Raw genomic sequence first — 16,609 nt, forward strand, 5'->3', positions numbered from 1 at the left:
AGAGAGAAAGACTTATTAGTTCATAGGCTTTTCTGTAGGCTCAAGTATATAAAATCACACTTAATTGGGAGCTGCTGTAGTAGAGTCTCCAGCAACCTTTCTTCCACACAACAATTAAGGTAGGGCAGGTAAACCTGTGGCCTTCCTGAAATTGTCAGACTCAGCCGGCAGGGTCAATGATTAGGACTTGTATGAACTGTAGCCCACAGGTTTCCCATCTCGGAATTCAAGGAACACCTGCTCGTCCCAAGAGTGTTAGATTTGGGAACTTCAGGGTCAGATAACCACTTAGGTATGATGGTCACCGGATGGCTATTCTCCATTTCCCCTACCTCCCAGGGCTGTTCTGATGCTAAATAGCCACTCCGTGTCATTCCTCTAAGGGAGGGTGAGTTAAAGAGTCAATAATACAAAAGGGCTTGCAGAGCTTATCACAGAAGAAAATCAGTCCTCTTAATAGTATTATGATTTCAATCGGGAATTAAAAATACAAAGGCTTTAGACCTTTTGTTTGCCGGTTTTAATACTTTTTTTTGGCAATCTACATGATGATTATCATAGTCATTATGCTATTTATTAAATGCAGCAATTAATTTGAATGCCTATTAAGTTGAAGAAATTGTTTGGTGTACTTTGGTGTCTAAAATTATTGCTCTAATCTGTTGTATCAATGAGCTCAACTAATTTCATTAAGAAAGCATTTAGCTTTTTGGTTGTAGATTTCTAAAAGAATTGTCCGACTTCCACTTAGCTTCTTTTGTTTTCGCATCTGCCGTGAAGCATACAGATGAACAAATGGGCTATTCTTCTCTTTTTTCATGCTGTAGGTTTTTTCCTCCATTGTGTGAAATTATTTTATTAGAGCAGCATATTTTAAAAGTAGTAATAGGCCAACTGAGGGAGACAAATGAAGATCCAGTAATGTGACAACTGTAATTTACCACAGCTGGAACTCGGATTAATTTCAGACTTTGCATAGTTTCATACTTATTTATTTATAAACTGGAAGGAAAAGCCAAACACAATGAGGAAGGCAAAAATGAGAGATATGGATCCAAGGCTTTTCAGAGTCATTTTAAAAGCCCTTCATTGTGATATAGCTGCTTTTGTTTGAGAGAGGAGTGATTTTGGAGTTGACTGCAGCTTTGGTCACGTTTTGGTCACATGTTGCCATTAGAGAGTGGATATGGTTTTCCTCCCACATTAATGATGGGTTGTGCCCAAACTGAGAAAGGTTATGTGGTTATAGCCACAACCTTTGCATAACCTTATGTTCTTCCAGCCGGTGAATGTTGGAGTTTTGAGTATGGGCTTCTTTGGTTTGGTTTTCACATGCTGTGGATAGAACACCTAGTATTAAGGAATTCTAACCTTGTCAGCATATTGGAGGACATGGAAAAGGTTAGACAAGAACGACTGAGCTCATACAGTTAATCCGGAAACTTCCTTAGCTATCTGCCATTTTCTCCTCAGACACTGTCTTGAGGTAATTAGTTGGGGGGGCGGGGGGAGAAAAAGGAAAAAGTTACCTTTTAACCAAAGTACATTATTCCGGAATAGTACTGGTAGTTGAATAATGATGATGTTGTGTGGCAGCATGGCTTTTTTTCTAATTAAAACAGCAACACTAAAGGCCATTGTAAAAGCAAAGTGTGGAAAGGCCCTGCATGGACCAGCTTTAAAATGCTACTCTATCTGAGTAAAGTAAAAAAAAAAAGAAAGTAAAGGACCCCTGGATGGTTATGTCCAGTCAAAGGCGACTATGGGATGTGGCTCATCTCGCTTTTCAGGCCGAGGAAGCAGGCATATGTCCACAGACAGCTTTCCAGGTCATGTGGCCAGCATGACTAAGTTGCTTCTGGTGCAATGGGACACTGTAACAAATGCCAGAGCACACGGAGACACCATTTACCTTCCCAATTTATCTACTTGCACTGGTGTGCTTTCGAACTGCTAGGTTGGCAGGAGCTGGGACAGAGCAACAGGAGCTCAGCCCATCACACAGATTCAAACTGCCAACCTTCCTATTGTCAAGCCCAATAGGCTCAGTAGCTTAAGCCACAGCACCACCCATGTCCTCTATCTGAATATTAGATCTGGAGTGTTATTCATGATACAGTGGTACCTCAGATTAAGTACTTAATTTGTTCCAGAAGTCCGTACTTAACCTGAAGCACCACTTTAGCTAATGGGGCCTCCCGCTGCTGCCTCACCACCGCTGTGCGATTTCTGTTCTCATCCTGAAGCAAAGTTCTTAACCTGAAGCGCTATTTCTGGGTTAGCGGTGTCTGTAGCCTGAAGCGTATGTAACCTGAAGCGTATGTAACCTGAGGTACCACTGTATTTTTGGAAGCTGGATTTAGGCCTAGAGATCTATGAAATGGTCTGATGAAATGCAGTCAGGTTCTCGGTGCAACAGCTTTGGTCATATAGATTTGGTTTTAACAGACAATATTCCCACATAAGACCAAGATTATTATTGCTATATTTGAAGAGCATAATAATAATTTATTGACATTCCGGCTCTACGCTATTGTTTAATAATAAAATTAGCAGGCTACAGTACTCAAACATATAGTCTGGTTTTGATCGCATAGCTTTTAAGCAAGTAGAGAAAAAAACATTAATAGCTGAAAAAGATGCTATATATTATGATGATCATTTGAAAAGTAAACTCAGCATGAATCAAACATTGAATAACCATATTTCAGAAGGTAATGTCAAAATTCTATTAGTGTTTGGTCCTGTGCTTTTTATAAGGTATAAGTTTTGCCATTTTAAGAGAAACACCTTTAATTCACTTTGGACATCTTTACAGCTCAATTTCACATTACAGAAAATGTTTAATTTATAGTTTATTGTCTGGAAGTTGGCTCCTGGTCTAGCCATGTTTTCTACATCATGTATATTAATGACAATGAACGAACTTCTAGGTTTAATCAAGTATTCCCTTCTGTTTGGGACCCAGTAATTAAGTGCTGAATAATTTATATTCCTGTTTCATATGGTTCTCTATTAGCCTAACAATTAGCAGTATTGTTCTTCTGAATTCTCACCTAATTGTTAAAAGAATCGAATGCTTATAGCTATAAGCCTATGTACACTTAGTTCCGTGGGATTTACCCCAAAGTAAGTGGGACTTACTCCAAGTCAATATGTCTGAGATAGTACTGTATGCACTCTTCAGTGTTAACATTTATATACCCATATACTTGAGCTGCTCTCGTTCTTACAGCCCCTGTGTAAAGGAGCAGGGAATTGGGGTGCTTTGAGTAGCTACGTGCCTGTGATGGCTTCCATGCAACCTTGAACCCCAGTCACACAGGGATTTCTGAAGTGAAGGCACAAGACTGGGGGTTGATCATCAGGTGAGCTGCGCACAGGTGAGCTGCCGGCCAGCCCTGTGGAGCCTCCTTTTATTGAGACAAATATGCAAGCTAGGCAGATACATTTTGGGCTGTGACCTTTACACATCTTGGTCCTGAGATCATGGGGTGGTACAAAGTTATTTTGGCACCTGTTTCCACAGCGTCATTTTCCCCTTGCACAGTGTATGACGAAGGAGACAAAAGGTCTCAGAGACAAAGGTTACAGACAGGACACCGCAGACTGCTGAGACCGCAAAAGGTTAGACAGAGGGAACGATGTTCCAGACAGCCGTGGCTTTGTCTGTGAGGGGGAGTATGCTACGCACCCCAGGGTCACGCACACAGGCAGATTGTGGCTGCCTGCTGGTGGGGAGTGTGCTCCCTCCAGACCCCACTGCCCACTCCGCGATTATCCCTACAGATTTCAGGAGGTGGGGTGGAAATATTTGCATGAAAAGCGATTTCACTTGCTCTTCCTAGTTTATAGTATCTATTCCGTCAGCCCTCCACTGGAAACAAAAAGTGAACTCTGTAGCTTCAGAGTTTAGGCTATTTCTAGGTTTTCAAGCGACTTCCTAAATGTCAGAATGACTGTTCACCGAAAGAATGACAGCAGTATGCAGACTTGAGCTGCTACCCTGAGTACTAATCACACTGCAATCAGCAGAACTTTAACTATATGAATGGAATGATTTTAATAAGGTTAACATCTGCCAGTTCCCCATATGCTTAGCATTAAGATTATACATATCATGGACTTATTGTCAGACTTAAGATTGGCGGTGACAGATAAATGCCATAAGAAATGTCAACATCCCTGGCATATGTTGTAAATAAAGACAAGTGCACAAATAACGTTTGTTTTGTTTTGTTTTTACTGCTTATATAAATATCCAATCCATGTACAGAAAAGAATTAATTCCTTTTCACCCTGCATACTTTACTTATCACAGCGGCTCTGGGTTTTTCTTCCTTGGCATAACCAGACAAGTTAGGAACAGTATTTGGGGCTTCTTAGAAGTAGAACAATTCCTTCCACCCAATGTCCATCCAATGTCTGCAGCTGTGACATTGGTTTGGGAGTACAATGCTAACTTGAGCCTTTAAATAATAAGCTGACATTTTTTTAATGAAAAGAGCTTGAAAACCTGGGGTACATTATTCTGCATGATAGTGTGAAAAAACTTTTTTTTTTTTAGCCAAGAGATAAATACACCAATGGAAAGCTGTCAGGAGTACATTCCAAAATGGGTGCTGTAAGATGCAAATGTGGACAGGATCCATGCACACATGCACACACACTCAACAGAGACTAGGCGCCTGTTGAAGTGAGGACCCTGACCTTTGCTCATTCCCATTGTGGTGCCCAGTTTGACCAAACTGCAGGAGGCAGTGGAAGACAGGAGTGCCTGGCGTGCTCTGGTCCATAGGGTCACGAAGAGCCGGACACGACTAAACAACCACAACATTGGGGATGCAAACTGAGCCACCACCATCCCATAGACGCAGGGTTTGGCTGGTCTGTTGCAGATGACCTGACTTCCCAGCACAGCTGCCTAAGGATGTTGGAAGGCCAGGAGCTCAGACCATATCTATTTTGCCAGAGGGCCTCTGGGCCCATGACAGCATGCTGGGCAAATGAAGATGGTGGGCACACCTAGACCCTTGGCTGGCACACCTAGACTCTTGACTTTATTATACAGCATGTCCAGCTGTCTGAACCTTTTAAATGTAATAAATGAGGAGCCCTTCCCACTGCCAGCTGGCTAGCTCAAGGTGCAGTGGATTTTCCAGGACACTGGAATAGGGAAGTAGTAGCATAGGAAGGAAATCAGCCCAGGGAACTCCTCAGAGGGATTGCCACCTATGACCCCCTCAAAACTGGCGCACCTGTCCGTCCCTTAGCTGTGTTTCATGCTGTGCAATTTTCTTGTAAGTTTTCTCAAACTGTAATCTTCCGCAAGTGTTTTGCTGTACATTTGAGAGCCCTGCGTATGGTAGTTTTGTGAAATGTTTTGAATGGAGTAGCCTAGTTAAAGCAGCTACTCAACAGCTACTTAACATCCACTTGGTTGTATGAATTAACAAGTAGTATAATTCTAATTCTAATTTTAGAGGTGTGTAGAGTTGGCCCTTGCCCCATTTTCATCTAATGCAACATTTTGAGGTCTGCTTGCTGTTTCCTGATACTCAGATTGATGCTTAAGATGCACATTTTAGAACAACTTAGAGCAACCTTTCTCTTCTTATGTACTGGTTCATTGGTGAACGCTAACTGCAAAGGGTTAGTTAAATAAGAAAAGAAATGGTCAGTTGCATATAGGACAAGCTATAATCAAATATCCAAGTTATGGAATATGTTTTGTATATGTCAGTTAACAGTTAAGGAGGAGTTTACAGCAGTGTAAATTGTACATTTTTGGGTGATGATTGTGGCATATGATCCCAATGTTTAAAAATAAAAAACAAAACAAAAGTTGAGTGGGTAATTAAAGTAAGCACCAGCACAGAATATAAAAGTTTTAAAGCAGAGTTTTAAGATAAATGTCACTTCTTTTTTATCTCAGAATCTGTATGCTGCTGCTTTCTGAGAATGAAATGTCTTTTAATTAGGAGATTATACCTCTGCTTTATAATTGGCCAGGATTAGAACAAAAGACTAATTGACAACAAAAGACGTCAACAATCAATTATTTGTTTAGAAAGGGAAAGGTAACTAACATTTTGAAGGTAGCTAATGTATTAAAGAGAGGATTTGTCCATTGAAAAAGGAAACAAATTGTTGGAAGACCAAAATGCTTGTTTTTGCCAGATCAAGCACTCTAGTATCCTCTTTTTTATATACTAGGCAAGCAGATTTTAAAGAAATAGAATGGAGATTTATATTGGTTTCTACCCCTCTAATCCTTAAATATGCTTGTTGTTGGTTGTGCCTCACTGAGAAATAACTGCATGATGCATGAGTCTGTCTTCGAATTCATATGTGTAGGTACTAACAACTCCCAGAGTGCTCAAATACACTAAAAATCAAACTGTAGAATAGGATCTGTGAGATGATCAGCCAAATCTGGTTATTTTGCACATTGATTACTATATTTTAAATGGACAGAACTCTTGGCTTCCTGATTCCTCAAGGGAATTTTGCAAATTGCAGAGGGCACTGACATACAATGTCAGAGTCTCTCTGCCCCTCTCCCCCGTGTGTTCATATGTGCATGTATGTGTGACATATTCCACTAATGAACAGAGCCTTCCTGCTGCTACTTTCTGTCAAATGTTCAGAAGGAATCTAAATTAGCATTCAGATGTCTCTGAGCCCAATTCATTACCTAATTTTGGTTTGCAAACTTTCCACAATTAGATTAGTTCAGCCTACATTTAGCTCCGGTGAAACACCACTGGAATTAATGATCTTATGTTGGACAAGAATACCAAATTATACTGACGGTGCCTGTGCTGCTTCAACATAAAAATGGGCCATTATTTTTATTTCAGTGTTGAGCTCTGATAAACCTGTTGATGGCAGTCTGTTGGCAATCTTGTGTACTCCACATAGCTGTGTGTGTCGCACTGTGTGTATCAACCTCAGAAAACATGATATGTACTTCAGCTATTTTATGGCTAAACATAGGCCCACATCCGCAATAGCCCATACAATGATGTCGCCATAAGGAGACTTTTTTTCTCCAGGTATCATGACCTGCAGACTTCAGCTTATAGCTAAAGTTTCATTCAAAATGTACTTCTGGTGTTTGCTACCACACCTTTGGATCACGTTTCAAAACACAGACCCACAGAAGGGAAGGCATTTAATTAACAACAGTAATAATTTATTCTGTGATCATCTTCGTGCACTCTAAATGTTGATGTGATTTCCTCCTAACACCGCTGGCCACAGTCCAGAGAGCCTTGGAATGATTTCTGTGCACGCAGTGAGGCTTCTACGTATTTCATGGCAGTATTGCACTGTTTGAAAACTATTTTTGAAACTCAGGGGAGTTTCAAAAGCAATTTGTGATGCATAGCAAGGAGCTATATTGGGGAAATGGAGCAATCCCAGTGTGTGTGTCTGCCTAAAAGGATTCTCTGAATTGTATATCAGTTGGAGAGTTAATAACACATCTGCACTACTGCATTACACTGCCAACTTCAATAGCTATATGAAAGCTGTCGTGAAACTGCTCTTCCCATTATATTTTTGGGGCTTTTAAGAAGTTGACACCAAACGTTGCAATGTGTTTCATTCCCTTTTTGTTTCAGATTTTTCAGCCATTTTGAGGACGTCTGAAAAATCATGCCTCTACCCCAAATTGAATATTTGGTTCATCCCTTGTTTAAACTTCAATTCTGTGACATGGTGTTGTGAGGGGTTTATAGTCTTTTAATATTTTATTGTATTAGTTCTTCATTAGAAATCCTGGAACTACCTTAGCTTTAGATAAACAAGAGGAGACTTCATAGAGTCAAAGAAAAACACTTATAATTAATGATGAGTTAAGAGAGTTCTGGACACTGGATTTTAGGGATCTAACCTCCCCCCCCCAAAAAAAAAAAATCCAAACATTTTTGGATCAGATATAGAACCCACAATTGATTAAATTAACTGGTATCCTCCCAACCAGCAATTTGTCACTCAACTTGGAGTACACGTGGAGATTCACATAAACTGTGCATATGTCACTGTTTGGCAAGACATAGGAACCTAATCTACCCTGGATCCAATGTTGAGTTTGGATAAACCTGGAGTCTGGGATAATGCTCCAGATTATTTCGAAAATGGATCTGTGTGGGTCATCCATCACTACTTAGGATCTAGCTGTAGAATTGTACTGAGAAGAGATGAGAAGCTGGCAACATTCCCATGAAATATTATTTTTGGACTTGTTGCTATCACAATGTCCAGAAAATATTCCCTGTTGGGTTTCAATTTGATGCTGACTCCATGGACTTCACAAATAGGCATCAGTGAATAACACTAGTTGTGCAGGATTGTGAGGGGGAAAGAGTTGGCAAACTCACAAGACCATTTAAAAACACACACAGAATTATGATACTTGAAGGCCTTCCTCTGTCAAGTACCCATTGGCCCAACAGAATTTAGACCTCTGGCTGAGCCAATCAGATTTTCATGATGCTCAGTTATAGCCAATGTTCGTTGTACTCAGAGCAGCTTTGATACATTGATGTCAATGGGTGTGCTTCAAGTAGAAATAAGTGCAATTAACTAAACCTGTGAAAGAATCTAGATAGTCTGCACAAATCACCCCAACACCATCTCCAATAACAACTGAAGATGGTAAACCTCAACATTTCCACCATAAGGATCATATTATGGCAGCAACAGGCATACATTATTTAATCACATTTGCTTTCTTGATGCATAATAAGCCCCTGAACATTGCTGGATGATTCACATTCTCAAAATATTTGTGTATTTTTGGTTGTATTAGATTTCTTTAAGCTAGACATTCCCATGTTATGCTTTTATACATGCATAATAACATACTCTGTGGACAAATAGTGTTCTTGCAGCATACAGCTGATTTGTTTTTATTGTCTTAATTGTTCAGGGGGAAAAACAAAATACCCATGTACACAATAAAACTGGAAGGAAAAGCCTGACAAATGACATAATTAGGAGTATTGGGTTGTTCTCTTACCAGCCATTATAACTGTATATTAAAATAATTTGTCTTTCTCCATATTGGATCCAAAACATTAATAGATATAGAAAACTCCTTTTAAAAAAACCTATTTTCAGTACATATCCTTAAACCAGCAGTAGCTTTTTTACGTGTTTTTCCAACTAGAAAAGGAACAATGTAAAAGATTTATATTTAGGGTCTTGTGTGTATGTTACATATTGTGACAGTTCTGTTCCACTCTAATATTACGTTCTGATTTGGGATGTGGAAAACTAATTGGGGCTATTATCTATCTAAGGACTGAAACCTGTTGAAATCAATGGGCTGCTAAGTATGCCTGTGTTGGATTGGAGCCCAGGTTTGTTTATTTCACTGTTGATTTTGTAAGGTGAGGTTAAATAATAATAATAGTAATGTTCATAATCAAAAGTTAGAGCTGTAGAGTGATTTTGACATTCTCTACATTATTTAATTGGGGTGGAGATACAGAAGTAGTGAGCGTGATCCAGAGACAGCCTGACATGGCCAGGGGCGTACAAAGGGGGCAATCCACCCTTGGGAAGGTGACAAGATGGCCCGCTGCCTCCCCCAGCTGTAGAGCAGTCAAGAGCACCCCTTGGTGTCCCACCCCAGGTGCCAGAGAGGGTTCCTCCGTCACTGGACATGGCTGAGCCTTACTGCTCTCTAGTAATTTGTTGATATGGAAGTAAGTCCCATTCAGCAGCAGCTGGTAGCTGCCAGACCTTGTTGAGCAGCCAGTGGAGGCAGGGCCAATGTGTACTAGTGTTCTCCCCATTCTCCTCTCTTGAAAAGATACTGTGTACGCTTAAGCCACACAGCAGGGGAAACACTAGTAGGGCTTTGCCTCACCTGGGTCAGATTTCCCTTGCCTCGGCCCATCTCCTCAGCATTTCTCACCATGCGAGTTACAGCCTCGGCTTCTTATCTCTTTAGCTGTCAGAGGCTGTTTCTGGCTCATACACATTGTCTATTGCAGTCCAGCTCTACCTCTGGAGTTGTCAGAAGCCATGTCCACTCCCACTGCTGCTCGGACTGTCCCATCTGCTTCTGAGGAGGTAGTAACACCTCCTGCATCGCCTTGGTCTTGCAGACATTGAACAGAGGGGACTGCTCCAGCCTTCTCAGCGAAGTGCTGTGTTGTGTGTCAAGGCCCCCAAGCCACCCCAAGAAGAATAAAGACACAAGGACACAGAATTCTAGGTTAAATGTTAATGGGCAAAATTTAGGCCACAGCTTTATTGGTTACAGCAGTGTTCCCCAACCTTGGGCCTCAATCTGTTTTTGGACTACAATTCCCATCATCCTTGACCACTGGTCTTGCTAGCGAGGGATGATGGGAGTTGTAGTCCAAAAACAGCTGGAAGCCCAAGGTTGGGGAACACTGGGTTACAGAATGTGAGTGGTATTGGCTTAGGCATTGACATCAACAGTCTATATCTGACTCTTGCCTGTCTTGCAGGGAGTCTGGTAAGGGTTAACCTCCGGTGGAGGCAGCCCCGCCAATGAGGATCGACTCGAGCACCCCCTAGGTTCCCAATGGGGTCATGGCATGGCCTAGCCCCTCCCCAGGCTTCGGATGAGATCCACACCCCCAGGTTCCTTTAACGGAATACCCTTAAGCATGGAGGGGCAGGTGATGGCCGCACCTGAACAGAGGGGACTGCTTCCACCTTCTCAGCGAAGTGCTGTTTTGCTTGCCCAGTCGAAGGAACAGAACCCGTTTGTCACGCCAACTTTTGCCCTCCCCTATTTCTTATAGCAAGACGTGGGCAGCATGTGGTCTAAACCACTGAGCCTAGGGCTTTCTGATCAGAAGGTCGGTGGTTCAAATTTCCATGATGGGCTGAGCGCCCATTGCTCGGTCCCTGCTCCTGCCAACCTAGCAGTTCGAAAGCACGTCAAAGTGCAAGTAGATAAATAGGTACCGCTCCGGTGGGAAGGTAAACGGAGTTCGCCAGAAGCGGCTTAGTCATGCTGGCCACATGACCCGGAAGCTGTATGCCGGCTCCCTCGGCCAGTAAAGCAAGATGAGCACCACAACCCTAGAGTTGTCCGCGACTGGACCTAACAGTCAGGAGTACCTTTACCTTTACCTTTATTCCTTATAGCAGGTTGGCAGGGGACATCACATCATTGGATCAATGTATTTGCTTGTGAAGCCATGTGTAGTACCTGGTGTGCTTTTGAAGTACACGCTGCCTGTGTATTGCACTCATCTGAGCATTAAAGATTTTGGTAGAAGCAGCAACAGGAGTTCAAGTTCTTCATCAGGTGGGAGCCAGAACATGTGCACTTCTTTACACATTATTTTGCTGGGAAGCTGCACCACAAATTTCAGAGAAATGGAAAGGTGGATTGTATTCACAATTGTTACAGCTCTCATGACTATCTTGAATTGCAAACAAAATATTGAATATTGGGCAAAGTTATTGAATGGAAGCAATCTAATTTTAGTAAGCAGATTAAGGCAACATAAAAAATTAAAACCTAAGGAAACTTACTGCCTATCACCTAACGGCCAATTTGCATGTGTTAACTGACTTCCTCCTTGAAAGAGATGTGAGCATCCCTTGTGATAGGCCATCTGTGAAAGTATAGGATTCCTCTTTGTTTTGTTCTTTTCTAAATGGATAGCATTTATAGCTTTTGTGTGCACTCACTTTTCCCTAAGTTTCTCACTTTTAGTTTTGTTTATGTGCCGTTGTACTTCCCCCAAAGTTTGGTCAACTCCGGGATTAGCAGGCCAGACTTTTAGCAGCAAGAATTCTACAGGTTCTTCTCTTGTGGAAATATATTTGATATTCTGGTTTGTGTCCTTTGTGTCAGAAGAAATGATTTTGAGGTCAATAGGAGTTCACTAGTGCAGAAGAAGTGGTGGCTTTCCTTAATCGTACTAACAGCCCTGATGGATCCTTTTATTTAAATGTCAGAATTGTAATTTGTAAAGATGCGATTTTGAAAAGCCTTCTACCGATAGCTTGTCATACACAAACAGCATTACAGAAACTTGTGAGACTGCTCATTTTCATAGCTACTTCACTTTCAAGATATATGGCAGATTATAGAGGGTTTTGGTTTTTTTTATTTCTTTGATATCTTCCAACGTAAGTCTCTTTTTCAGCTTTCTGCTACTCTAATTCCACACCTAGTCTCTTTGGTTCATTACCTCTTTATGCCTATTTAGCTATTTCTATTTAGGAATCCCGTATACTCGAGGACACTCTGATCTGGAAGTGCAGTGAATGAAAGCTTCCGTTTTGGATTAATGCATACATCTAGTATCAAATAGTCCCATGGCGTGCAGTCTTTGGACTAGGGCAGGGGTAGGCAAACTAAGGCCCGGGGGCCGGGACCAGCCCAATCGCCTTCTAAATGCGGCCCGCGGACAGTCTGGGAATCAGCGTGCTTTTACATGAGTAGAATGTGTCCTTTTATTTAAAATGCATCTCTGGGTTATTTGTGGGTCCTGGCTGGTGCTTTTACATGAGCAGGATGTATGATTTTATTTAAAATGCATCTCTGGGTTATTTGTGGGGCATAGGAATTTGTTCATTATTATTTTTCAAAATATAGTCCAGCCCCCCACAAGGTCTGAGGGACAGTGAACCGGCCCCCTGCTGAAAATGTTTGCTGACCCTTGGACTAGGGGGACTAGGCTAGTCCCCTAAATGTTCCCCTGGCACCTCCTTCCTAAAGCCCAAGAAGCTTCTGTCCGGCTTAGGGTGGGAGGCACGATGCTTTGACGGATCCAGGAAGCCGCCTGCCACCTTCCCAAAGTCCACCTGGCTTTGGGGAGGAGGCAGGAGGGATCCAGCAGCCTGTCACAGGCTTCATGCCTCCTTCCCAAGGCCCGGGAAGTCTCTGCCTGGCTTAGGGAAGGGGGCGTGATGTCAAGTGGGCACTGCCCTCACAAGCTGGCGCCTCTGGCCCTAACTGTTCCCCTACAGAAAATTTCACTGCACACCACTGAAACAGTCATAATCATGGGGAGTGGTTGGATGCTCAGGCATTCCTCTTAGAAATCTAATTTCTTCCTGTTGTATGACCTGCAAAATTCTACACCAGGTGTCAGCAACCTAAGGCCCATGGGCTCGAAGCAGCCTGCGGAGGTCGTTTGACCGGCCCACAAGCCACCCGCTCGTGCGTTGCACTAAACCAGTGTAGTGTGGGGTCTCGCTTCTGCGGCACCAAAAATCATGTTTCCACAGACGCAGAAGCTGAAAATCACAGGCGCTCTCTCTCTTACACCATCTGGCCCACGGAGGGATCTCCACGGGACCGATCCGGCCCAGGCAAGATAAACTTTGCTGACCCCTGTTCTACACCAGCGATGAGCCATAGGCAATTGTTGCAATGGAATCAGGGCGTGGGAAGTTTTGCATGTGACAGGGCATGACCGACTGTGGGGTTGGGCCAAGCACACTGCAGCCCTCATGCCAAAAAAGGTTTGCCAGCTCTGCTTTGGAAGGTATATTACAATTGTCTTTAAAAATGATTTGTTGGCTGACTTTTCTGATTGGCTTATCCAATGGATATAAAATTATAACAGTTTCACTGTGTCAAATGTAAACTTCTTTTGTAAGCTCCATGATTTGTTAAGGTTTGCTAAAATTGTGTTCTTTTAAAAGATAGTGCTTAAGCTGCTTAGATTGAAAAGTCAACACATTTGCAGTAGCACACCTATTCTGGCAAAGTTGCATGATTTTCAGATTGACTTATTGATGTAGAAGACATGGCCCTGGTAATTCTAGCTGTTAATCAAAAAAGTAATTTGTATAGTTGGAGCATCAGGAGAAGATCAATGCATTTTTTTTTTCTCCTCTTCAATTACTCTCTCTTGTTAGCATTAAGACTGAACATTTATTTTAGCTCCAGCGATGAGCATTTATTTCCCTGTAAACAGTACAACTTTGGCAACAAATCAATGTGGAAATGCAGAAAATAATTTAAGTTCTTTTTGGAGTTCCTTGTTGAGTGATGAAACAATACTTTTAAAAAATGTGTACTGAGGGGAGCATTCTGCTGGGGCAATAAACAAACATAAGCATTACTTTTGTAGAACAAACCCACCCCCCACCCATTTGAGAACCTAATCTTTGGGGATTTATCTCCTGTTTCCATAGTGTTTCAGCACGGAGAGGAAAATATAAATTAAAGTAGAGCTGCAAGTCAGCTTCGGAAAATACAGATCTGATTGGTTTGTCTAATATATATCAACATTATTAGAAAGCTAATGATTTGCTTAGTGTAGTACTGGTACTGCCCCAGATCCTAAATCTAACCTGAATGTGGTTAGAGTCTAGCCACAAATGTCTGCTCAGTGAGATGGATGGCAAACATTGTTTTGCTTCCTGACAATTAGAGTTAACTAATGTGCAGCTTGTGTTCTGGGTTATTGAATTTTCAGGTTTGTGGGCACACACTTGACCTCTCCTACTTAGTTTACATAATTTGGCTCGGTAATGCTTCTAGAACGGAGATGTTGGGAGTCAAGTCTGCCTAGAAATGCCATTTTGCAATCTGGGAATGAGAAATGTAATTAGAAACGAGGAGACTTCATTTGGAATCTGCTCAGGGGGGTGCTAATCTGTTCTTCATATGTTCCGTTGAAAGCAGCTGTCAGAACTCAACACTGGTCTTAACAGAGGGTTGGTCAATACTGTGGAGATGGCAATGTACTCATAATGGATGCCAATAGCCCCGTGGCCAGGTTCACACTCAAATTGTTAAGCACTTTGCGAGTCATAGGGGTCACTTCCTGAGTTTGCCATTGTGGCGATCACACAGGGCCCCCGGAAGTTTCACGGTCTATTGACCCTGTGCCACCACTGCGGTTGCTCTCTTCGCTGCCACCACCCCGCTTCTCACGGGGACACACAGAGTCCAGACAGTTGTTAGCATAAACAAATAATCAAGTTTATTTTTAAGTGCAGGAATAAGCGTATGGTTTCGGTTTATTTTTCTCTTGTCAGTTTCTTAAATCTTAGTTCCTAACAACTTCAAACTGAATTATTCCCCACTATCTATCTAACTCCCTAACAATTCCTCTCACTCTCTCACAATACCACTCGACCAACCCACTGCCTATTCCACCCTCTTCCTTCTCCAACACCCAAGCCTCAACTGACTTTTCAAAACCTCCCACTCTATCTTTTACTCCCCCCTTGCGTTCTCACTGGCCAATCACATCACACCCATTTTAACCCTTTCCTTGACCCATCCTAGGAGGCAAACGCCACAGCCATGACCACCATCAGCAGGGAAACTCACAACATCATGCCCCCCCCAATTCATACCATGAGTTGTGCAAAGCAAGTACTATGAAAATAGGGTGATAAAGGGCAGAAATATTTAGAGGGAAGCTGTGTGTTTATCTGCTGATTTCCCTCTTTTCCACTGCAACCTTTAAAGGCCAGCAACACGATCCCATACTAATGTCAACCATTGAATCCAGTGTTTCAGGTAAATAAATAACAGTACTTGGTAAAAGTTGGAAACTGTTACAGATACAGGATCCTAGGTAGGAAATAACTTGGCAATTTTCTTCCCTATTTTTTTTTTAAATGAACTGTTTGTTACAGGTAGAGAAGGAGTCACAGTCAGGAAATGTTGACAACCTCATTAAAAACACAAGAGCCACAGCAGAGTCTCCAGAAAGAGAGAAGAAGATTCATTGTGCGACTGTGTTGCTGTGTGTACTTTATCTACTGGGTTTTCTTTTTCCCCACTGCAACCTTTAAGGGCTAGGATTGTCAAACTCAACTGTGAATTCCCAGCCAGCCCTGCTTCTGCACCTTTAACATCCATACAAATTGTAGAAATCAGCTGGGGTAATTGTACAGCATGTGAATCAATATGATACCTTGCTAAGGCTCACCTGCCACCTTCTTTAAATATATTTAGGCACTAGGCAGAAACATTCCTCTTCTCCTAGATCTTTGACTCATTAGATAATCTATGGTCTTTTATTTTATTTTTAAGAATATTTATTAAGATTTTACAAAGTCATAAATACAAAAATGCATAAAAAAACAAGAAAAATACAAAATACAGAAAACGCAAAAGTAGAAAAAAAGAAGTTAAAAACAAATCCATTTTTTATAGCTTTAAACTCATTAGCTTGTTTCCTTGACCACCTCACACCTCCCCTTTTTGTATTCCCGGTTTATATAATCCATTCAGCAAATCCTTGCCCTCTTTCATTTATCTTAACTCTTTATCTTAACATATTACAACTCTATATTTTCATCCATTATCAATTCATTTTTGCATATTCTTATTAACTTTGTTGCTAAAGCGTGTTCTCCCTAGCAGAGAGCACGTGTTGTGGTTGGGGAACAGGCCGCCCTCCCATGACTAGGCAAATTGATCAGCAACCCTAACCTTAAGGGTTAATTGGGTTGCTGGGGAATTTTGATTGTTACCAATTCGGAGGAGGAGTCAGAAGCTATAAATAGATGGGCCAGACGTGGGGACGTCCTTCTTGGCCGTTTTGCATCGGATCACCCGCCCTCCCTCCCTTTAATAGGGGGGTTTTATCTAAGTTTGATCGCTTGACCTTGCTATGCCTGTCAT

The 16,609-nt window shown here is 41.8% G+C and overlaps 1 protein-coding gene and 1 long non-coding RNA gene across 3 annotated transcripts in view; both read left to right on the forward strand.

The window, feature by feature from the left end:
- The window catches only part of CSMD1 (CUB and Sushi multiple domains 1), a 949,787-nt gene that overhangs the window by 510,202 nt on the left and 422,976 nt on the right, over positions 1–16,609 (forward strand). The window lies entirely within an intron of this gene.
- Positions 11,428–15,960, forward strand: LOC310840695. Its single transcript, XR_014562002.1, has 2 exons — positions 11,428–15,496; positions 15,616–15,960. It is a non-coding gene; the product is annotated as an uncharacterized lncRNA (long non-coding RNA).

Source organism: Podarcis gaigeae (genome assembly GCF_964106915.1).
Source record: "Podarcis gaigeae genome assembly, chromosome: 3".
NCBI lineage: Eukaryota > Metazoa > Chordata > Lepidosauria > Squamata > Lacertidae > Podarcis > Podarcis gaigeae.